This window comes from Schistocerca serialis, chromosome 1, assembly GCF_023864345.2.
Source record: "Schistocerca serialis cubense isolate TAMUIC-IGC-003099 chromosome 1, iqSchSeri2.2, whole genome shotgun sequence".
In the NCBI taxonomy this organism is placed as follows: domain Eukaryota; kingdom Metazoa; phylum Arthropoda; class Insecta; order Orthoptera; family Acrididae; genus Schistocerca; species Schistocerca serialis.
Window position 1 is genome coordinate 900,046,473 of NC_064638.1, and position 26,277 is coordinate 900,072,749.

The window sequence follows — 26,277 nt, forward strand, 5'->3', positions numbered from 1 at the left end:
ATGCTCTGTTGCCTATCTATCTATATATATATATATATATATATATATATATATATATATATATATATATATATATATATATATATATATATATATATATATATATATATATATATATATCCTTTCGTCTTTCCCTCTCCTTCCCTCTTTCCTGATGAGGCAACAGTTTGTTGCGAAAGCTTGAATTTTGTGTGTATGTTTGTGTGTCTGTCGACCTGCCAGCACTTTCATTTGGTAAGTCACATCATCTTTGTTTTTAGGTATATTTTTCCTACGTGGAATGTTTCCCTCTATTATAACTATATATATATATATATATATACATATTATGAAGAAGTGTATATAAAAAAGAATAGTGGTGATCAACTCAAGCGCAAAGAGAGACAAAAGCATTTGAGTTACTGGAATAACTACGAAGCAGTAGTGAGCAGGGGATAGATAAGGAAGAGGCATGAGCAAAGAAAGAGAACATAAGCTAGAGTGGAATTAATCATGATAATCATTTAAGAAAAGTCTGTCTAATTAATATTCTGAGGAACTGATGGATTATAGGATAGTGGGACTTAAATATGTATGAAGACATATTATCTATGGAGAGTATAGAATTTTGGAAGTACAGGAGGGCTCTAGGGAGTAAAAAATGTATTAAAAAGTGAATGCAAAGTGTAGAATAAATGTATAGCTTTACCAGGGAATACTTAATTATAGTACACATAGGAACATATACTGGGGTAATGAACCGTGAGGCCTACTCAGACAGGATAAAGGGGGTGTACCCAGCCTTTACTAAATAAAGGACAGGTGTACCTATGTGGAGATAGGTTGACCTGTGGCCTAAAAAGTAGAAATGTTTTATAAAGGGGCGTACCTACCAGAATGGAAAGAGGAAGTGCTCTCATAAGGTCAACCCACAGGCAAGGTATAGGTACTGATCCTAGGAGAAGGGGACAGTATCGTGACAAAAGTCACAAAATTTTATAGGAATTATTTTGGAAAGTATGAATTCTATGTACAACTAACATTATTGTGTTTCATATAAACAAATGAGTGTCAAAAGAACACTTTCATTTCCCCCTGAGTTCCTCCAAACTACAAGCTATAAGCTACAAACTAGTACAAAGAATGAGAACAGAAAATAGAATAATCAAGTGTCATGAATACCTGAAGTTCATGATTGGAAATAAAGAGAGAGTCCCACAATTCCCAACTACCGATCAAGCTTACTAAATCGCGAATGAATGCTCAGGTCTTGACATCAAAGTAAAGTGAAAATAAAATAAAGAAATTCTCAGCTAAAGATTGTTCTAGAGAAAAGAAAGGGTTGTTATTGAAGTGGAACATGTATATATAAACCTATGTAAGACATGTATACTGCTAAAATGTAAAATGTTATCATGTGTGATAATATGTACATAATGATTATGTATAAGATATCATGTGTTCGATCTGAAGGGGGGAGATATGTAGTTATTTGAGAATTTCTGTGTAAATCGTAGAACCACTCAGCCTTCTACCATCTCAAACACACAATATTTTAGATTTGAGTGCGACAGAGTGGAATCCTATCTACTGCACATCACATGTTTGTGTGTGATGGTTGGAAATGAGTCATGAGCAGAATGTACACATGACAGTCCAACTGCACCAACAAGAACTTGTCAGTCGAACCATGGAAGTTTAGTGAAGGTGGACAGAAGAACCATGGAATGTTTATGCTACTCTGTACTAATTGTGTTTTGACCACTGTTACAGCAATATGAACAGCTGAAAAAGAACCACTGAAAAACTTTTGTCTTAGCCTTGTTAAAGGAAAGATGTGTTTTTCTGATTCATGTTGAGAATGGGCATGGTGTGTAAGCCACCTTTCTCTTATATGTAAAATAACTTTGTTTCTAATGTTTGGAGACATGAGAGACTTACAAAACAGTACTTATTTATGTGATGAGTGGGATTTTGTAAAATGTCTCAAGTTCAAATATTCCATGTTAGTTGAAGCAAATGAAACTTTGTATGTCTACTTATTTTATAAGTAGCAAAAGTCTTGAGAAATTCCTGTAACTAGCATCATACTTCATAGGATAAGAGAAAGAGAGTTTGCAGCAGCCAGCTAACCATTAAGGAAGGTCCACCAAACCTCTCAGGTAAGTCATCTCATTAAAGGAGTGGAAGTTGGTATACCTACTTCAACACTTAAATCAACATCTGAACCATTAGAGAAGTTTGAACTGATAATTTTTAACTCTGTTAGGTTTCTCACAAAATAAGTCTTAAGAATACAATTTTCCCTAAGTTAGTTTTTCTGGATAACATTTAAATTTGCCATTTCATAATAAACCAGAATGGTGTAAGTCATCATAAGGAAAGCTTTTCAACGGTAAGCTAGACTAAACTATAGCATTATTCACAAAGAACCTTTTGGGTAATTACTTTACCTGAGTTTCATTTGCTGGTACATCACAGCATATTAGGTTGCTGGCCAGTGCTCCTGTGTGGAATTGTGGAATATCTGTGACTGGGACAGGAAGTTCACTCTAGAGCATGTTACATGGTGTACTGTACACACAGTATTGCATCAAATTCTAGTAAAAACATTGTATCTATATATTTTGTGTGGTGTATTACTGGTATATTCCCCTCTACTATATGAGGGAATCTACCTACAATGATAGCCCTGACTACAATGTACTCTGCAATAACTGCTAAATTTCATGCCAAGTCAGCTTCTTGCATGTTAACAATGCACCCATTGGACATGAAACTTGTTTCATCAGCTCTGCAACACGGCTCTAATGCTCCATTTTTGTGAGAATGTGTCATTGCTCAGTGTTCTCATTGTCTTCAACAGCAGACAATCTGGAAAACTGGCCAGGATGCTAGTGCAAATCTTGCTTCACACATCACAGTGAACACAGCACAGCAATTGCCATCTATGGAGCCATTATTAATGAACTTGCAGTCTGAATATACTCTGACAAGTTTCAGTGATACTTTATGTTCAATGTTTGTGTGGATGGATATCATGGCAACCCCATCTTCAGCATCTACTGCAACATGATATCTTTGAATGAAAAACTGTTGTTCAACATTGAAGCCATATTTGGTGCTACAACCTCATTGTGGCTGTCATCAGCAGCTCTGGTTGTACCTTACTTTTCACCAACCACACTACATCTGTCGTCAGATTATACAACACATTGACAGTCTACACCTCAACCTAAGATTCCAGCTTTCCATCTGAATCAAGTGACATTGTGGTTTGCAATGGCAGAGAGCATCTTTTCTGCGTCAGGCATAGAGGATGGAAATTAAAAGTTGTTCATGCTGATCTGTCATCTTGCTGAATATGCTGAGCCAGTTACTAACATAGTCACCCTTTGTACCTACAACAAAGTACGATGCGCTGAAGGAAGATTTGCTACAACTTTTCACTCACACACAGAGTAATAACTGTGCAGAGTGTTCACTGATAAACAACTTGAAGGGTGGTGTCCCTCTCAATTGTGGCACCAACTACACACCCTGGTGGACCACACTTTGATGCTGGAGGTGACACTCTGGATGCTGTGGATCATGAAACTCCCAACTCAACTACAGCTAGCAATGACTATATGTGAGACAGAACCATTGTACAAGAATTTCTCCTTAGTGGACAGATTGCTTACAGTGATGCACCACAGGCAGCACATTATTGTAAGTGAATCCACTCCCACCATCCTGTCAACTGTCATGCTCCCCAGACAGATGTAATGCTGTCTGACTGCACATGAAGCTGACATCCTGAATCCCCTCCTGAACACCAGACAGCAGAATGCACATGGTACCACTCTGCTACCAGATAATACCACATCAGTTGAAACAGCCACCTCATGGCCACACCGCTATACTACCACTTGCAGTGTGACACCACCACTTGTAACTGTAATCATCCCTAATTAATCCCAAACAAAAAAATGCAGTAGGTGTGCTGGCTCACACAACAACATCAAGTCATCTCTTTCCCACAACAATGGCATCCACTGAAGGACATTTGTATATTCATGGCCAATCTTCAAACATGTACCTACCTATTTACAAAGATTCAGAACTATGCATATTGCCCCATCAGATACTCAAAGTGTTGGATTGCAGCTTCATGTAGCTTATGAGGCAGGAACCTGTGTGTATGGCTCTGCACATCATGTCACACAACTCATGGATGCGTTATGCAGCCATTGGACTTTCTACATTGCTGATGTTGCTGAGCCTTTGCTGGGGATCAATTTTTTCCACAGATTTTGTCTCTTCCCCAATCTTGACCAGGCTGCCTTATTCCATGAGAAACACATCAGTCTGTCCCAGGGCTTTTTCCCTGGCTTTGCCATTGTCCATGAACCAATGCTCATGCTGCCCATGGCCTACATCACTGCCAACACTGACCATTCTTCAATTATTGATAAGTGCATTGTGATGTTGGAAGTAGTTACAACAGTCCCGTAAAGTCTCCTCACGCCCTGCAATGACTCATGACTCTTATGCTGCACCAGTGACAACTTGTGTCACCAGGTGCAAGAAAAGTCTCTCACACATGCACATGAGTGTGAGCAACTCCACACCTTTCAGACACTGTGGCTACCTTGGACAGCCATCCCCCTGTCGTCTGGCACTCCTCCCCTCTGTGGCCACAGACCTGCCACGATGAAACCTACAACAGGTCACTACATCACTTTCTACTATGTCCCTCTTGGTTCAGCAAATACACTCAAGTCTCTCAGATGACACACAGATAGGCTCTATCAGTGTGCTATCAGGAATGGTACAGTACACTGGCTTGATATGGGCCATGACATTTTTCAAATGCCCTACTACTTGCAGCTAAGGTGATGGTGAACAAATGTTGCACTCAAGTATTATTCTTCATGTGGAAAGTGCTTCCCATCTCCCATAAAGTTGTTCATTAAGAAAGACCATTCAATATGGCTCTATGGTGATGACAGGACTCTCAACTCCCACACAGTTTAGGACAGCTACCTCATGATGCCCAACATCCAAGACTTAATGAGTTTGGCTTTCAGGGGCTACTGTTATTGGAGTGATCATTTGCTGCAACAACTATTATGAAATCCCCATGCACCCAGACAGTGGCACCAAGTCTGCTGTTATTATGCCCTTTGGCGTATTTAGTTTACTTGTTGTCATCTACAGACTCAAGAATGCAGCTGAAATGTGGCAAAAATTTTTTGACAAGGTGCTTCTCAGGATCAGTTGCTATTATATCTACCTAGATGATAAAATGTACCTAGCTGATAACTCAATTTTCTCTGCTGACTCTCAAAGCCATGAACTACAGTTTGAAGTCATTCTTGCTGTTCTCCATTTCATGAGGGCGACCACTAGTGAAGAAAAACTGGAATTTCACAAGGTGGCGATGACATTTCTCTGACATCTCTCAATGCTAACAGTATCAAACCAACACCAGATCATGATGAACTCAATCTCCAGCTGCCACCACCTCAAACTCATCGAGACCTTTGCTATTCCTTGGGTTATTTTCAGTGTCTACCACTGACACTTACCACACACTGCAGAGTTTCAAATACCTCTGATTAAAACTCTTGGGGGGGCGCACACACACACACACACACACACACACACACACACACACACACACACACACACACACACAAGTGAAATTGAAACTTGTCTGGACTACAGAGATGCAAACAGTGGACTGCTCCAAGAAGTGTCTTCCAATGGCTGTTTCCCTGGCACACCCAATATTGGACACCCAGCTTACCATCAGCATGGACATGAGTGATTCTGTCATGGGCTGTCCTCCAGCAAGAGGTGACAACTGAGACACAGCCCCTGTTCTCCTTCTCCAAGAAACTCACAGGCTTTCAATCAAAATGGTCTGCAGTTAACTGTGAGTTACTAGCAGTGTATGAGGGTCGGTGACCCTTCTGAGATGACACTGACCATAAGCAACTGGCAGACACCATATTTTACATATCAAATAATTGTCAATCCACAACAAAGTCACCATCTTAGTCTCACTGCCCAGTTCCCTTTGACATCCATCATCTGCATAGATTAGACGACATTGTCACTGATTACCTCACATATGTGCACACAATCTCCTTCACTCTGAATTACAGCAGACTGGCTGAGATATAATAGTGGGTACCAACAACTTTTGCCTTATTCAATGACAATTCTTCTAATCTCAAAATAGGACACCGATTAGTTCCTGGTTCAGATTCCACCATCTTTTTCAAAGTACCCACCACAGGCTATAACTGCGCCTCCCCACATTGATGCTACAGCCAATCTTCAATTGTCTCCTCAGCCTCACTCATCTGGGAGTTCTAGCAACTACCTGACTAGGCACCAAGCACTTCATATGCCCAGGTGTCAGGTGTGACTGCTGTGCAATGACAGAGGCATGCCTCAAGTGTAAATGCAGTAAGGTGGGTTGCCACACACAAATCCTCCTTTGCAGCTTCGACATATAGCGCATGCATTTACATTGTCTACACTTGGATCTCTTTTGACCCTATAACACAACCTGCTATTAGTTTGCATGTTATGTACAAAAATAAGTACAATATTTCCATTTAATAATACAAGAGCAAGTTTCTGCTAATGTTACACCTATGAAAGGAATTTAAAATGAAAATGATCATGTGTTAATGAAAGAGGTATCAGACTACTTTTCTTTATGGTAGCTTCTTCACAGTAGTTCCTTCACAGTAATTATGTAAAAAGTTGCAGCCTAATTAGCCAAAGTGGTACTAAGTATTTATATCATCCACCAAGAAAATTAACTCATGTACAGAGCTTCTCTTGGTAATAAACCAGTTTTGCAAATAGGAAATGAAACAGCAGCACAAAACTAGCAACTATTAAAAAAGTTGGTTGTCATGAGCAGTACAGATAAAAGCTTAAACTGTTCTGCTAATAAAAGGTCTCTTACTAACATATACAATCTTTATTCAAAGTAAGAAAGCTTAAATTCATTATACATTGTCACTACATAAATTGGACATAGGAGGTTTTACCACAAAGGTATTGGGGGGGGGGGGGGGGGGGGGAGAATAAAGAAAAACCAGATAAATTATCATTAAATTTTTGTACTGATTGATATGATAACTACATTTTTTCAAAGGAAGAACATACTTCCTTGCATTAAGTAGGGAATAAGTGAAACATGGGTATCCTGAATCTGTTATAACTGAACAAGTTGTTGCCAGTTAAACTTTCAAGACCTTAAAAGCTGTTAAGGCTGTCACTACACTTCATAAATACTTTATCTGTAATAATGATGATAAAACTGGCTCAAAATTTAGTTTGGGGCCCATGAAGTGTTACGCCTGTTTACTGGGTTACACACAAACACATGAATAAAACAACACACTTTTATGAACCTGTGATGCAGGTAATCATCAGTAGCCCTTTAAACTGCAATGGTCTTTAATCAGTTTTTATGATCACTGTTTTATTCAGTTACTTTTAGTGCTGAATTAATATTTTTTTGATAATGAAAGTGAAATAAATCAGTTTGTTCTTTTCTTAGTTTTCATTCTTTTGCAAAACATTAATCATTCAGCTATGAAAATTTATGTGGACTGTTTCAGTAAAAAACTAATTGAACACTCCAGAAATTTACTACTCGACAAATGTTATTGAGCTCTTTTGTCATAATAAATACTCTGGAAGTTCAATAAAATGAGACACTCAAATATATTGCATCACTAAGGAAAGGCCCCTGCTTAGATAAAATGAGCAAAGGTCAGGTCAGTGTTCTATAATTATTATTATTTGCATGCTTATTATTTGCACCTGAAGCAAATAACTGGTCTGTGCACTGAAAAGAATCTTCTTGGCATCAGAGTATTACAATTCAGAGCCATCCAATAAATGCCACCATCTGAGGCATTATTCCCCAATCCTGCAGATTTACTCGACTTCTTCAACATACAAGATGTGAACAGATCAGTGCTGGCCACTTACTCTCTTTGTCGCTGACTCTCTTTGTTACATATGCACCATGTTTCAGTGATGTTTCTTATTAAGGATACATGAGTGAAACATCTTTAACACTTCATACAGTGTTGGGCACATATACGTATAAGGTTTGCAAAAACAACATATGCTTTACATTAATAGTAATACATGAAGTATAATTTCATCACATTCACATCACAATGCCACCAGTTACATTTAACATAAACATATCATCATAGAAACATGTCTTTGAGTTACTTAAACTTTGTGTAACAATGTGTACACATAAATGAAAATTACATATACGTAAATACAAGAGAGCACATAATTTTTGAACAGTTCTTTACATAAATATTATTTACAAGCTGCTTTGCATGCTGTCCCAAAGCCATACATCCATGAAAAATTCTGAGACCATGCCTATGACATATGGTGTAATGATACCATATGGCCGACACCATAAGGCTATCCTTACAATCACCCTGTACTGGGCCATTCCAGGTGTTGAAACAGGGTAGTCACACCTTAGATGTTGACTTAAGCAGCACTTCTAAGATTCTCTCCATCAACAGGATGAAACTATCTCAGATCATCGCCACCTTAGATGACCCAACTGGTCTTCAAGACAGAGCATTGAGAACTCAACCCTACAAGGCTCATGACCCTCTGAGCCAGCGACTGTTACCGTTAGCATCCATGACTTTTGACTGGATGAAGTAGTGGTCAAACTGACTGACACAGAACCTTTGCTTGAAGCTAGTCATGTGGGTACAGACTCACAGTCTATGACGATTGCCACCTCACTTACCTCAACCTTCTGCTTACCAACAACTGTGGACTTTGCTGCTGTGTTCCCTGGGCTTTTTAAGAAATTGAGCTCACTATCACCATGCCAGCTAACTGTTCTCACTTCTCACTGCCCCCTGGCTAGACCAGCACTACTACAGCTACCACCGTCAATGGCAGATGCAAAATTGCCTCCAACCCCAAGTACCTCATCCTATGGCCAGACCCATCAAGTTCATGCCGTACCATCTGTACTCTGTATTCAGGAGACAGTCATTGTCAAGTACCAGCAGTGCTTGCTGCTCAATGAGATAAACTCTCAGCACACCCTCCAGTGCTCTGCACTCTAGTGAGGGACTGTGGGGATACCATGACAAATGGTGTCCCTGAGCAGCATTCCTGTACAGAAGGGAGAACTAAGAGCTGAAATAGATCAGAGATTGAAAGTGGCAAAGGGAAAATCACTGACTAACATCATTAATAACACTGAAAAGGAAAAGGAACATTCAACCCCAACACATCAGGAGTCAACGGACAGGACAGATAATCCAAACATCTATCTGCAGTTCAACCCTAACATGCCAAGTGAAATAAATTGCAAATCTAACATGTAGCAGGAGTTGCTGACTTCTGTCTCTGTTGCATAGAGGTATTCAAAATATGATTCAATACATCAAAACAATGCCACACCGGCAACAGACAGTGCTGCATGGCTTTCTGCTTTGCTCATAGATGAAGGCTTACAATGACACAGGCAGTTTTCGATTTTTTCTTCCAAAGGTAAGCAAACAAACCCATGTTCATAAGAGCCTTCTGGAATGTTTTCCCAAGAAACTGGACTGAAGCACAAAAGAAGCTCTTTGCAGTAGATTATACACAGGGTGGTGTCTTGCCATGGGCCACTGACATGGCAGAGAAATGTCACACCTACGAACTGTTTGGTAGAGCATTCTTAGGCACACTCTGGTCCATCACAGTAAAAGAGAGTTTGAGTCATGAAGTGTTTAATCTGGTTCCATTCAGCTGTAAACACAGAGTCCTCAGAAAATACTTCGAGAAGTGTCTAAATAAAATCTGTTACTGGACATAGAAGTTCTAAACATTTTGAAAACTGACTACCGGCTAACATCCGTGAGAAACTAATCAACACTCCTGAGCACAATACAGAGAATTTCCTCTCAGTTCTCAATTCCACAGATCTTGTTTATGAAGAGAAACCTGTACAACCACAAAGTGATAGTGTGCAGGCTGACCCCACATGAACTAATGCACAGCAAGGCAGGAATGCAGTAATGACTGACAGAGTTGGCAGCCATATCCCCTTTCAACAATACCAGCAGGTAAACATTTGTAGCACAAAGGGGTAAAAATTCAAGTTAATATATATAATAACCAAGGACAGGATTACGATCAGACAGGATTTAATGGCCAGAGAGGATATAGCCAGCAAGCGTGCAATGTACTGCAGACTGGGGACAACTGGCAGGTGCAAAACACAACCGAGTGACAAAATATTCCACTGCCAACTGAGTATAATCAGTACAAACAAAATTACATTTCATATAATGGCCAGGGACAATGAAATTTTGAATCAAGAGCTGTGCACTATGTTAACTGGTTAGACAAGATGCACAATGTACACATAGTTGAGGCTATCCTTGAAGAGGTGGTCAGTGTTCAGGGTAATTTGGAAAACTTGAACCGTTATTGATAGTCCCTCATTTGATGACCAGTAATAGGGGATGAGTGTGGAACCAGTTAAAAAGCTGTTTTCTTAGATATAACAACTATAGTGATATCAAAGATGACCTTCATCAGGGAGATGTTACCAACTATGTACATGACAATGAAGACACAGTACAGACAGTAATCAGTGCACAAATACTTGGTTTAAGGTACCTGTAGTACTGAATACTGAAGCTAACTTGAATATAATTTCATAGGGTCTGTTAGACCAATTATGAAAATGAGGACACATACTGATGTTTCCAGTCCAAAACTGTAAACTCCTAACAGCTGTTGGAAGTAAGTCTAAAGATGTACAACTGCAGGCATGGATTCCTATTCAAATTGATTACTTATCTTTACAATACATTTATCTTGTGGTTGAAAGGCTGATAGTAAACTCCCTTATCAGCATGGGAACCTTTAGCAGGTACCAAATACAAACTGCCATCAGAAAGGGGAAATCTCATTTCGCTGTGAATGACGAACAATATTCAGTAGACCTACTCAAATCAAAAGCCAGAGGAAGCAAACCAAAACACATTGCTGATATTTGAATACAATTCTTCTATCCCTCTGTCATGTTTGCAAACACACAGGAAATTGAGCAATCACACAAAGAGGAAATAGGCCCTGAGATCGTGTGTGTGAAAGCAAGTGAGTCAGTGTGTCTTACAGAAGAACAAAAGGAAGAGGTGCAGGAGCTTTTAATATACTATGCTTGTGGCATTGATGAGGTCGATACTAGTATTGATCTGAGTATCATCTTTGAACTAAGCTAAACATTATCTTTGTGTAGTTCCGCCATCCAGTTCTTTGTAAGCCATACTTGTGTAAAGAGGTGAATAAATGAACTCCTGATAATAAGGTGTTGTTTGGTGTAATTGACCCGAACTACACCTCACTGGTGACCCCAAGTTGTAACGTCTTCCATTTTCACCGTTTTACTGTGTCTGCGGCTTCCGTGCCAGTTATTTTCGTGTGTTTTACATCAACACAACATTCGAACAATGGCTTCAGCCCAATGCCTAATGCTGGATTTTGTGATCAACATGCATCATATTGCGAGCGATGTACACCCTCCAGGACTGTACACAATGACTCTCACTTGACGATTACACCGATTTCGCTGTAAACGATGTCAAAGTTAGTGTAAGGAGGGCTATGCGTGAAGCATTCAGTGAATTCGAAAGTAAAATTCTATGTACCGACTTGACAGAAAATCCTAGGAAGTTCTGGTCTTACGTTAAATCAGTAAGTGGCTCGAAACAGCATATCCAGACACTACGGGATGATGATGGCATTGAAACAGAGGATGACAAGCGTAAAGTTGAAATACTAAACACCTTTTTCCAAAGCTGTTTCACAGAGGAGGACCGCACTGCAGTTCCTTCTCTAAATCCTCGCGCAAACGAAAAAATGGCTGACATCGAAATAAGTGTCCTAGGAATAGAAAAGCAACTGGAATCACTCAACAGAGGAAAGTCCACTGGACCTGACGGGATACCAATTCGATTCTACACAGAGTATGCGAAAGAACTTGCCCCCCTTCTAACAGCCGTGTACCGCAAGTCTCTAGAGGAACGGAAGGTTCCAAATGATTGGAAAAGAGCACAGATAGTCCCAGTCTTCAAGAAGGGTCGTCGAGCAGATGCGCAAAACTATAGACCTATATCTCTGACGTCAATCTGTTGTAGAATTTTAGAACATGTTTTTTGCTCGAGTATCATGTCGTTTTTGGAAACCCAGAATCTACTATGTAGGAATCAACATGGATTCCGGAAACAGCGATCGTGTGAGACCCAACTCGCTTTATATGTTCATGAGACCCAGAAAATATTAGATACAGGCTCCCAGGTAAATGCTAATTTTCTTGACTTCCGGAAGGCGTTCGATACAGTTCCGCACTGTCGCCTGATAAACAAAGTAAGAGCCTACCGAATATCAGACCAGCTGTGTGTCTGGATTGAAGAGTTTTTAGCAAACAGAACACAGCATGTTGTTATCAATGGAGAGACGTCTACAGACGTTAAAGTAACCTCTGGCGTGCCACAGGGGAGTGTTATGGGACCATTGCTTTTCACAATATATATAAATGACCTAGTGGATAGTGTCGGAAGTTCCATGCGGCTTTTCGCGGATGATGCTGTAGTATACAGAGAAGTTGCAGCATTAGAAAATTGTAGCGAAATGCAGGAAGATCTGCAGCGGATAGGCACTTGGTGCAGGGAGTGGCAACTGACCCTTAACATAGACAAATGTAATGTATTGCGAATACATAGAAAGAGGGATCCTTTATTGTATGATTATATGATAGCGGAACAAACACTGGCAGCAGTTACTTCTGTAAAATATCTGGGAGTATGCGTGCGGAACGATTTGAAGTGGAATGATCATATAAAATTAATTGTTGGTAAGGCGGGTACCAGGTTGAGATTCATTGGGAGAGTCCTTAGAAAATGTAGTCCATCAACAAAGGAGGTGGCTTACAAAACACTCGTTTGACCTATACTTGAGTATTGCTCATCAGTGTGGGATCCGTACCAGATCGGTCTGACAGAGGAGATAGAGAAGATCCAAAGAAGAGCGGCACGTTTCGTCACAGGGTTATTTGGTAACCGTGATAGCGTTACGGAGATGTTTAATAAACTCAAGTGGCAGACTCTGCAAGAGAGGCGCTCTGCATCGCGGTGTAGCTTGCTCGCCAGGTTTCGAGAGGGTGCGTTTCTGGATGAGGTATCGAATATATTGCTTCCCCCTACTTATACCTCCCGAGGAGATCACGAATGTAAAATTAGAGAGATTAGAGCACGCACGGAGGCTTTCAGACAGTCGTTCTTCCCACGAACCATACGCGACTGGAACAGGAAAGGGAGGTAATGACAGTGGCATGTAAAGTGCCCTCCGCCACACACCGTTGGGTGGCTTGCGGAGTATAAATGTAGATGTAGACGTTTTCGTGCCTGCAAGAATAAGTGAGGTTAGGAGTGTGCATGACTCCGGCTATCAGATGCCTTTGTTCCCACAGCATGTGCCCTCCCTCATTGACGGTGCAGTTACCCCTTATGATAGCGGAACAAACACTGGCAGCAGTTACTTCTGTAAAATATCTGGGAGTATGCGTGCGGAACGATTTGAAGTGGAATGATCATATAAAATTAATTGTTGGTAAGGCGGGTACCAGGTTGAGAAGAGCGTGGGATCAATGCTGATTTCTGCAAATGCTTCGTTGGATAACCTACCACCACCAGGACAATGGTTTGCCACTCCGCAATCCGTACAGTATCACTCGGATTCCTTCCATGTGGCAGGAACTGCTTTGTTCACAGGTCAACCGCCTCAGCATCCAACCATTGCCACGCCTGACTCGGTTCAGCATCAGCACATGCCTACCTCAGCCTGCAACAGGAACAATAGCTTGTTATCTGTGCCTGACCTCCATTTCTGTCCTACTGCTACGCCTCAGTGTTTTGTGCCATGACATTCACCTTATCTGCACACCATTTTGAGTGAAGTGAATATGAACAGTGAACATTCACACATTCCGCCTGACGTTTGACATCATTTTCCTCACTGTGCTCCTGGACAGCCCGCACCTCCGCAACCTCCCTGCAACACAGGTGGTTCCGACTCTGATCGTACGTCGAGTTTTCCATGGACTGACACGCATTTTCAAACTTTGAACTTTTTCTCACCTGTAGCCCCTGCAGCGGCTTCAGTCGAGGTTCTGCTACCGTTCTCAGCGCATCTCGGTCTTCCACAACTTTTCAATCCGAACACACCCGCAACATGTCGAACTTCTGCAACCGCAATCGACACATTAATGTGTCGGCCTTCTGCATCTCATCGGATCATGCTCAACCACATCGCTTCACCTTCACACTGCCACCTGACCAGCCGTTATCACCACATACCCTGGAAACACACTCTCCTGGAACACTGCGACAACAGCAGCTTGCTTAAGGCAGTGCCCCGATGAATTCAATTCAACATGTTCTTCCGAACGTTCTACAATGCTTACCGATGATGCTGCCGTTCAATCCCGACAGGGCAACAACCTGGTTCAAAATTGTGGACGAAGTGTTTGACCATTTCAAACTCGACGAATCAACCAGATTTCTGTGCCCTATCACCCACCTGCACGACCAGGAGTACTTGATTGCTGACCTGGTCGACGCCCTGGACTCAGCTACCCGGTACACTCTAGCCAAAAAGACAGTTCTACGTCAGCTTGCGTGCTCAACTGAGACAGCAATACGGCAAGTGCTTCACATCAAACAACTAGGCAATGACAAACCTTCACAACTCTGGAGACGGCTACGGGCCCTGGTCAGCGATGATCTACTCTCTGACTCAGCTCTCCTCGCCATCTGGTCAGATGAACTACCTCCTCACATTCACTTTCCTCTGATTCATAGGTCCCCCGAACCTGTCGAGCAACGAATGACAATTGCTGACAAACTACATGATGCATCACTGATCTATTTCTCCAGCCACTGCCTACCTGGCAAGTCTCAGGTTCAGACTCCTCGTCCCGTGGCCGGACGCGGCCAGGGCCACACTGTACCGACTGTTCTGCTCTCTCCGGGACACAGTAAACAAACAGCTGGGACGTCAACAGCTCTGCCCTCGGTCACTCCCCCTCCTGCAACCGAACCAGCTGTGTCCACTGAACCTCAACCACCGCCTCTGTCAACGAACTTTCCACAGGAAATGCAATTGCACTACCCATACTGTTACTTCCACACACGGTTTGGTGAGGCGGCACAGAACTGCAGACCACCCTGCTGCTTCCCAAACACCAATCGCAGGTAGGTCCAGGTGCCACCTCCTGCGCACAACATGACAGGGACCTCCCAGTGCTCCATTCTTTCCGGGAACAATTGGATAATTATGGACGACTTTATATTAAAGACAGTTCGTCGGGATACTTTTTCCTAGTGGACACAGACGCCGATGTTTCGCTGCTGCCTATGTCCTTAGTGTCATTGAACATCCGCCCTCATCATACTTCACTGCAAGCTGTGAATTCAACTAAACTACAATGCTTGGGTTCAACCTCCCACGTTGTCTCACTCTCCGCAAACTGCAAACTCAAGTGGACTTTTTTAGTGTGCAATATTGAGGAACCTATATTAGGGGATTGGGGTTGTTTGGAGAAGGAGACCAGACAGCGAGGTCATCGGTCTCATTGGATTAGAGAAGGATGGGGAAGGAAGTCGGCTGTGCCCTTTCAAAGGAACCATCCTGGCATTTGCCTGGAGCGATTTAGGGAAATCACAGAAAACCTAAATCAGGAAGGCCATACGTGGGATTGACCATCATCCTCCTGAATGTGAGTCCGAACCTATACTACGCACTGACTTCTTTCGACACCACAAACTTTCACCGGACCTAGTGCAAAACGCTGTGTTTCATCACCTGTCCAAAACTCACTTCCCCTATGCTCCGTCGAGCAAACCGCCCCCCCCCCCCCCCCCCCCCCCCCCGCCCCGTGACACATTGGTGTGGGCTCATCTCATCCGTACATGCTCGTCTCTGTTAACGACATTACAAAAAAACAATGCACAAGTGCCTTGTTGATCTTAAAAACGTCACTCACCTATGCAAGGAAAACTTTGAGCTCTCCCTCCAGCTCCACGAAATTCAGCTCCAGCTCTCGGACGCAGCAAAGGAATTAAAGACCCACTGCAGCAAGGACAAAGCAAGGTCAGTAAGTGCGCCAAATCTGCTTGTAGACCCAGCAATGAAGCCTCCATGTGCTTACCTCCCACTACCCCGCGCAACTGTGCTATCTACCATAACGTGTACTGACAGTTCCACAGGACCATACCCCCCTAACACAGCAGCATTTGACTCTCAGCCGGACACGAGTGTGCATGCGCGACCAGTGTCACATGTTCCTGAACTGACAGCTCCTACTCCTCCCCTCGCAGACAGCACCTCAAACTATGCAACTTCGGCTCCTGCGTGGCGCCATTCGACCACCACTGACAACACAAACAGTGCACTCGCACCTAGATCTTCGCCCGCAACCATGCTGCCACAGGCTGTGCCCTTGGACAATGGACTCACTAACACTTCACGAGCCCTACCAAGCTCACCCGACCACAGTGCCACTGCTTCGGGCCGGCAGCCATCTTGTCACGTTGACTCCTGGGAACACTTCGCTGCCTCGGCTCCATCGGATCCACCGAGTGGCTCTGAACACCACAACCTCGCCTCGCCTGCCCTGCCCGCCACACATTGTAAACAAACCACCTCCCATGCCGCTGGCAACATTTCCGTCGTCACCAACAGCATAGTTCACAAGCTTCGCCTCATGCCAGGCCCTCCGATCTCCAGTAAACCATGTCGACTTTGTCCCGAGCGCATCTCCGACCTTAAAAAGCAGATTTCTGAACTTCTAAGCTCCGGCGTCATCAAACCCTTTGCCAGTAGCTGGTTTACGCCCATTCATATGACACCCAAGAAAGATGGGTCCTGGAACATGTGTGGAGACTACCGTCGATTAAACGCACGAACAATTATGGACACCTACCCCATACCCAATATTGCCGACTTTGTCCCGAGCGCATCTCCGACCTTAAAAAGCAGATTTCTGAACTTCTAAGCTCCGGCATCATCGAACCCTCTGCCAGTAGCTGGTTTACGCCCATTCATATGACACTCAAGAAAGATGCTGCGACCACATCCTCTGTCATTGATTGCAAACTGGATTACCACCAGGTCCCCATGGCTCCTGAAGACATCGAGAAGACAGCAATCACCACCCCAATCAGGTTATTTCAGTTTCGATTCATGCCCTTTGGTCTGAAAAATGCAACCCAGACCTGCCAACGCTACATCAACGAGGTGCTATTCGAACCAAAATTCTGCTTTGCATATCTTGATGACATTCTTGTGTTCAGCTCCTCTGTCAAGGACAACATTCGTCATGTGCAAACTGCTATGAACACTCTCACGGCAGCAGGCATCCAGACCAACCAGGACAAATTGCAGCTACATCAACCTGCTGTCACTTTTCTTGGTTTTCGGGTCTCTGCCAACGGCATTTAACTGCCCCCTGACAAAGTACAAACAATACTAAACCTACCCAGACCTTCATCATTCAAAGAGCTCTGGCACTTTCTGTGGATGGTTAATTATTACCGTCGTCATCTACCTTGGGCTGCGGAGATTCAGGCTCCACTGACTGATGCCTTGGCGGGCACCAACACTTCTGGATCTCGGCCCATTCCATGGACCCCTGCTATGACTGCCTCTTTCACTGCCCTCAAAAATCTTCTTGCTGAGGCCTGCACCATCGCACATCTTCATCCCAATGTGCAGCTTTTCATCACCACAGACACGAGTAATACTGCAATCGGAGCTGTCATTAGCCAGACAGTCAACGGCCAAACTTCGCCTCTGCAGTCCTTCTCGCGCAAGCTCACCAATGCACAATGGAAATATTCCGCGTTTGACAGGGAGTTGCTCATGGTCTACAAAGTGATCAAGCATTTTAAGACTGACATTGAGGGACACCCTTTCTATGTTTTAAAAGACCACAAACCCCTGCCTGCGGCCATTCCAAACCTGTCAGCTGACCCGCCTCCTCGCCGCTTCAGATACATGGACTTCATATCTCAGTTCACCACCAAAGTCAGATACATAAAGGGTGCTGATAATATAGTTGCTGATTTTCTTTCACGCGTCGATGCCGTTCATTCACTGCTAGACCTCTGTGAACTGCCTAACCTCCAACTCGCCGACGAGGATACACAAAACCTGATTTCGGACTCTACCTCTTCACTATACTTCGTCCGCATCACCATCCCTGGCATTTCTGGTGAGATCTGGTGCAACGACAGTATGGGCACATTATGTCCCCTCATCCCAACCATGCTCCATCAAGCTGTCTTCAACACACTGCATAATTTAGCACACCCCGGTGTTCGTGCATCCGCCCGCCTCGTAACACAGCGCTTTGTGTGGAGAAATGTCAACAAGGACTGCCCGCAATGGGCACACTCCTGCGTCGTGTGCCAACGCTGGAAAGTACACAAGCACACCTTAAGGGGCTCCGAAAAGGCTCAAAATCATGAAAAGTTCAATTTTTACTTTTTTGCGTTTTCTGAATCTGCAGACTATTACCTTTTAATAGATATATAATTTATTCAATTCCGAAGACTACAACTATTTTTAAATTTTTTTTGAAATGTGTTCTACATGCGCGTGACCCACTGTGGCGCTGTTAAACTGCTGTCAAATGGTGTTATTATTAACGTCCGTGTTCATCAGGTACATTTTAGTGATGTGAGATAAAGTATGTGTTGTGGCTAACCTGTGATGGTTCAGTATATATCGCTGGTGTGATTGTCGATTGTTTCATGTTTATTTACTCTGTCGTTATCTCGAAAATATTCGTAATTAATTCTGTTACTTGAGTCTCTGTTTTGTTGAAGTATAATAATGAGTAAATGTAAAGTTATTAGAAACCCTCTGAAGGCTTTTAAGAAAAGGAGAAATGTTGGAAAGCCAAAGGTATGTCCTATTACTGTAAACAATAAAGACGATAACCAAGTGAGTGAACCTAACCTCTCAAGTACACCTGCCCATAGCAGTCAAAGTGGGAACGAAAATACTTCACAGAAGCAGCTTGGTTCAATGAGTGAAAACTATGAATGTTTTATTGGTGAATCGGATGTGAATGAAATATTTGATATGTCAGTTCTCAAAGGAATTTTTTCAAACTGTGTAAGATGTATTCATTGTAGTGAAGTTGGTCTGGAACTCCCCATAATAAAGCACGTAGGACTTGCTAGTGAAATACAACTGAAATGTGATAAGTGTTCATACATGACCACCTTTTGGAACAGTGTTGCAGTAACTGCAACTGAAGAAAATGGTAGCAAAATCTACGAACACAACATTAAATTTGTTTATTCCTTGCGTTCAGTTGGTAAGGGTGCTGCTACTGCAGGTGCAATTTTCTGTGACATCATGAATCTTCCAAATCCCCCAACCAAGTTTACGACCTATAATAAATTAATAGGGTCTAAAGTAGAAGATGTCTGTATAGAATCTATGAAGAACACTGTGGAAGAGGCAGTAATGGAAAATAATGGTAACAGAGATTTGACTGCAGTGTTCGATGGTACCTGGCATAAATGGGGACACACACCTCTTCATGGTGTAGTATCTGCCACCAGTATGTATGCAGGGAAAGTTTTAGATGTAGCAGTAATATCAAAGTATTGTAGATGTCCACAAAAATATAAAGGTACACATGAAAATAATTGCAAAGCTAACTATAGTGGCAGTAGTGGAGGAATGGAAGTGGCTGGTGTTGCCAGTATATTCCAGCGTTCTGAGGCGTGTGATAAAGTGCGATATGTTAATTGCCTTGGTGATGGTGATTCTAAAAGTTTCAAACATGTTCAAGGACTGAAGCACTATGGTGATGATGTTGTAGTGCAGAAATTTGAGTGTATTGGACATGTACAGAAGCGAATGGGAACAAGACTTCGGTGACTGAAAGCTGAAAGCTTCGTACAAAAAACAAAAACTCAGTGATGGTAAAGGGTTGGATGGGAAGGGAAGGTTAACTGACAGTGTAATTGACAAAATACAGAACTATTATGGAATGGCTATTAGGCAAAATACACAAAGTGTCGACGAAATGAAGAAAGCTGTTTGGGCTCTTTTTTTTTCATACTTCTTCAACCAATGAAAATCCCCAACATAGCTTGTGTCCCAAAGAAGAAGACAGTTGGTGTAAATATAACAAAGGATTGCTAACTGGTGAAGTGTACACTCATAAGCATAGTCTGCCTCATGCAATAATGGAGGTGATAAAACCTATTTTCAGAGACTTAGCAGCACCTGAACTGTTGAAAAAGTGTATTCACGGAAAAACTCAAAACCCCAATGAAAGTGTAAATAGTGTTATATGGTCGAGAATCCCCAAGACTGTATTTGTTGGAATAGAAACAGTTCACTTTGGTGTGTATGATGCTGTTGCGACTTTCAATGATGGCAACATTGTAAGGTGCAAGGTATTTAGAAATATGGAAATGAAGATAGGTTCTAACATGGTACGAGCGATGCTTGCTTTAGACAAGGAACGCCTTCGGGCTGCAGACACGGCTGTAAAGAGTCTAGAAATACAAGCAAGAGTAAACAGGAGGAGGAACAAGAGGAAGCTGGAGGAGGAGTTTGCAGAGGATGAAGATAATCCATCCTATGGACCTGGAATGCACTAAAAAGTTAATCCAATCTTTGTCACTCGATTCCCGAAATTTTTACTTTCTCATACTAATTACATGTTTTCTAAGGATCTTCCAAACACATTTGTTTCAAACTTTCAGTAAATGTTACACAGTACCTTCTGCATAATTTAACACAGCCTTTTTCCAAAAAACTGTATATTTTTGAATATATAAATAAAAAATTGCAAAAAAATGTTGTGAATTTTCATTACAATTGAAAAAAAATCATCTTTAATAACTGAATTAAAATTTTGTAAAATCCCTGTGTTAAGTTGTAGCCCATATTCCAATAAATAATCTGTAAAAAGTTCAACTTCCTACCTCAAATACTTTGTGAGGAAAGATGTAATTTATAAGCGTTATTTTAACATTGTAACATTGCAAGTATAGGGCGTTCCAGAGCCCCTTAACACCCCCACCCCCCCCACCCCCGACGCCTTTTCGATCCCACCTGGGTGTTTCCAGCATATTCATATTGACATTGTCGGCCCTCTCTCCCCTCTAACGGCTTTCGATATGTTCTCTCGTCTATTGACCAAACAACTCGCTGGGTCAAGGCTGTCCCCCTCCACAATATCATGGCACAAACTGTTGCTTGAGCTTTCATCGAGTCATGGGTATCGTGTTTCGGATGTCCAGCTATCATCATGACTGACCAGGGCATATAATTTGAGTCGGCCCTGTTCAACGAGATTTGTAACATTTGTGGCATCTGGCGCATCCATACAACAGCATATCACCCACAAAGTTAGGCTAGTTGAGCGCTGGCACCACACTTTCAAGGCGGCTCTTTGATGCCATGACTCTCTATGGATGGAGGCCCTTCCTCTTGTGCTACTTGGCATTCATGCAATCAATAAGGAAGACCTCAAAGGCACAATAGCCGAGTTCATATATGGCCAGAACATTGTTCTCCCTGGCAAACGTGTGAGGCCTTCTGCTTGTCTACCTCAGTCTGACTTACCTTCCTTCATGGACCGTGTCATATGCCACTTCATCAGCTTCCACATCCCTCCACCCATCAGCCATTCCTGCCCTAAGGTTCATGTCCCAAAGTCTCTGAACAATTGTAAGTACATCATGCTCCTAGGTGACACTGTCCATGCTCCCCTACAACCTGATTATACCGGGCCGTACCAAGTTCTCCGGCGCTCAGCCAACACCTATGACATTCAGCTAAAAGATTCAGCTGTTACAGTCTCTCCCAACAGACTTAAGCCTGCTCATGTCGAGCCTGCTTCTACCCCCCTTCAGGCCACGACCACGTCTCTCACTGTCGTGGCCCACGACGCTCCGACCACTCCCTCCACGTCGGACTTACACACTCGGTCGAGTGACTTCCAGCTCCAATCGTCAAGCTCTTCTCCGACCTTGTCCTCTACTCCAGCCTCACGCACTCCGTTGAGTGATCACTGATCACATGCTCCCCATGTTGAGCTTACCTATGATCACGCCCTCGCCGCCAGGCCCTTCTCCAGTCCTTTCGACCTCTCCCCTGTCGCCGGCCTCGCCCTGTCAAGGTTTCTCATGCCCCCCCTCCTCCCCCCCCATCTTTGAACTTGCCCTCGCTCTAGGTGTTTGTGCCTGTCCCCCCTGGACATAAATCCATGACATCTCTATAATACTATGCGATGACACACTGTTCGTTATGTGTTTCCCTTCATCCGGTGCTCATGACACAACCTCCGCCATTCCCTACCACCTGGTGAAATGTGTTCCCCTCTCGCCCAAAGTCGACCTGGACATGCTTTGGGTGTTCGCCATGCCCCACCAGAGACATCATCATTGTCACTCCATTCCTCTCGCAAACCGCCAGCCTACCTGTCGCCGCATGACCAGCATGCCCAGCACAACACCCTGGCGCTTCAGTGACTTCCAGTTTGGTGGCTGGACCTTCCTTCATGACATCTACCCACACATCTCCCTGATGACACTGTTTGAGCTGACTGCGGACCACCCCTGACGATGCTATAGTCACCCTACCCCCCTCCCGGCCTCTCAAGAGTACTCCGTACTGCCGAGGGGGGGTCTATGTGGCATCGATGAGGTCGACACCAGTATCGATCTGAGTATCATCTTTGAATGAAGCTAAACATTATCTTTGTGTAGTTCCGCCATCCAGTTCTTTGCAAGCAATACTTGTGTAAAGAGGTGAATAAATTAACTCCTGATAATAAGGTGTTGTTTGGTGTAACTGACCCGAACTACACCTCATGCTCATGTTTTCAAAAAGATACCTTGGCATAATCAAAGGACACAAAAACAAAATGAAGGTGTACCTTCACAAAACCTTCTGCTTTTTCCTCTTATCCCATACCATGGACAGAAGGGGCCTGCGTGAAAAGAGATCAATGGGATGCTAAACTGGGGAATTAATGCAACCGTTCTTATTCCTTTCTATAGCCTCATTTGGGGCATTAACATCCAATTGGTAGTGTCCACCTTGTGCATGATGCACAAAGAATAACTAAAATTATTGTGCCTGTCAGGGAGCAGTCTGACAACCTGGAAGAACAACTTATAAAATTGCACAACATTAAGTACCTCATCATAATGGATCTCTGACCTCATACTGGGAAACTGCACGACACGGAGGCAGCCAGAAGTACACTGCCTTTGTATGCGGGGCAGAAGGTATAAGCTCTGTGTTCTCCCTTTTGGTTTAAACATAAATGCACCCTGTTTCTGCTTTAGACTGAGTCTTAGTATCTGAATTGTTAAGTAGACTCACTGTGTAAAGTGATGATTTTACTGATTGCTACCCTCACATGGTCAGAATACTTAAGGCTCTTGCTCAATTCTTGCATAGGTTTTCTGAATACCAAGTCACAGCCAACCCAATGAGGTCATATTTCGGGAAGGGAACAGTTAAATTCCTTGGACACATAATATCACCTTAAGGAATACTTTCAGACCCTAAGAAGCACAATGCTATCAGACACTGATCTGTACTTCAAAATAAGAAATAGTTGAAGGGATCTAGAGGATTATTAACATTTATTCAGAAAATTTATCTCACAGCAGCTTATAAATAATGATCCTCTATTGAATCTTGAGAAGAAGCATTCCTGTTATGAACAAACTGATTTTGACAATATTAAAGATGCTCTTTTGAATGTCAACATCTTAAATCATCTTGACATAACCAGGATTTTTGTCCATCTACAGATGCATCCTCACAAGGGCTGGGGGCTTCTTTATTCCAAACCACTGACACTAATTGAAGCTTACCCTTGAGGTAAATAGTTCTGCTAGTAGGACCCTATTGAAGGTGAGTGAGGGAGGTGGGGTGCCTATGGCGTCATCAGGGGTGGTATGCGGTCAGCTCAACAGCGTCATCAGGGAGCTGTGTGGGTAGATGTTGTGAAGGAAGGTCCAGCCACCAAACCTGGAAGTCATTGAAGCGCCAGGGCATCGTACTGGGCGTGCTGGTCATGTGGCAACAGGTAGGCTGGCGGGTTTGCGAGAGGGAATGGAGTGACAATGATGATGACACCAGTGGGCATGGCAAACACCCAAAGCATATCCAGGTCGACTTCGGGCGAGAGGGGAACACATTTCACCAGGTGGTAGGGACCATGGCGGAGGTTGTGTCATGAGCACCGGATGAAGGAAAACACACAACGAACAGTGTGTCATCGCATAGTATATAGAGGATGTCATGGATTATGTCCAGGGGGACAGGCACAAACACCTTGAGCGAGGGCAAATTCATGATGGGGGGGGGGGGGGGGGAGGGGGGGGCATGAGAAACCTCGACAGGGCGAGGGCGGCGACAGGGAGAGGTAGAAGGGACCGGAGAAGGGCCTGGCGGTGAGGGCGTGATCATAGGTAAGCTTGAACGTGGGGAGCATGTGATCAGTGATCACTCAACGGAGTGTGTGAGACCATGAGTAGAGGGCGAGGTCAGAGATGAGCTCGACGATTGGAGCTGGAAGTCACTCGACCGAGTGTGTAAGTCCGACGTGGAGGCGAGTGGTCGGAGCGTCATGGGCCACGACAGTGAGAGACGTGGTCGTGGCCTGAAGGGGGGTAGAAGCAGGCTCTACATGAGCAGGCTTAAGTCTGTTGAGAGAGACTGTGACAGCTGAATGGCTGGCTCTGAGCACTATGCGATTTAACTTCTGAGGTCATCAGTTGGCTGACAGCTGAATCTTTTAGCTGAATGTCATAGGTGTTGGCTGAGCGCTGGAGAACTCGGTACGGCCCAGTATATGGAGGATGTAGGGGAGCATGGACAGTGTCATCTAGGAGCATGATGTACTTACAATAGTTCAGAGATTTTGGGACGTGAACCTTAGGGCAGGAATGGCTGAGTGGGCGGAGAGATGTGGAAGTTGATGAAGTGGCATCTGACATGGTCCATGAAGGAAGGTAAGTCCGACTGAGGGGGAGAAGCAGAAGGGCTTACAAGTTTGCCAGGGAGAACAATGATCTGGCCATATATGAACTCGGCTATTGTGCCTTTGAGGTCTCCCTTATAGATCGCATGAATGCCGAGTAGCACAAGGGGAAGGGCCTCCGTCCATAGAGAGTCATGGCATCAAAGAGCCGCCTTGAAAGTGTGGTGCCAGTGCTCAACTAGCCTAACTTTGTGGGTGATATGCTGTGGTATGGATGCGCCAGATGCCACAAATTTTACAAATCTCGTTGAACAGGGCCGACTCAAATTGTATGCTCTGGTCAGTCGTGATGATAGCTGGACATCTGAAACATGATACCCATGACTTGATGAAAGCTCGAGCAACAGTTACTGCCGTGAAATTGGGGAGGGGGACAGCCTCGACCCAGCGAGTTGTTTGGCTGATAGATGAGAGAACATATCGAAAGCCGTTAGAGAGGGGGAGAGGGCCGACGATGTCCTTTTGACTGACTTGGCTTAGAAGATTCAGTTTTTCTATGGCATCAAGGGACTGTAGACTTTAGTATGTGACAAATTTACACTTGATACAGCCACCTGTTCTTAAGCAAAATGGTTTTTAACAGTCAGACAGACAACAGTCAGCTGTATAACAAAGTGATTCTATAAGGTTTCTGTTTTCACTAACTGAGTTATGGAACCCTAAAAAAAAGATTGAAATTTTGTGGAGACATGTTAATTTTGTAATTTCTTGTGTGTTTAGCTAACTGTTCATTAGTTTTCATGCAGTTTTACAGTTTTTGGTACATCTCTCAATATCACTGAGTGTGGACACTTTCTTATTGTTTCCAGAATAGCTTTTTTATACTCGTTTCTACATTTAATTTAGAAGGTAGGTATTCAAGCTATTATAAATATGATACTACAGCTTAAACTGGTGAATAAAATTGGCCAGTTGTTTAGTATACCACAGATTTTGTCTGTCTGAAAACTATTTTTGAGGCCTTGTCAGTTACTTAACAATTAATTACTGAAAGTAGTGTCAAAAACAGATTAGAAAAACCATTAAAATATTACTTTCACTCACAAATCATTACTTTAACTGTAATGTGTCCCATCACAAACTGGACAATTTACTATCAGTTACTCATACGGTGATCACAAATTTTA

The 26,277-nt window shown here is 43.2% G+C and overlaps 1 protein-coding gene across 1 annotated transcript in view; it reads right to left on the minus strand.

The window, feature by feature from the left end:
- The window catches only part of LOC126444898 (uncharacterized), a 697,169-nt gene that overhangs the window by 664,088 nt on the left and 6,804 nt on the right, over positions 1–26,277 (minus strand). The window lies entirely within an intron of this gene.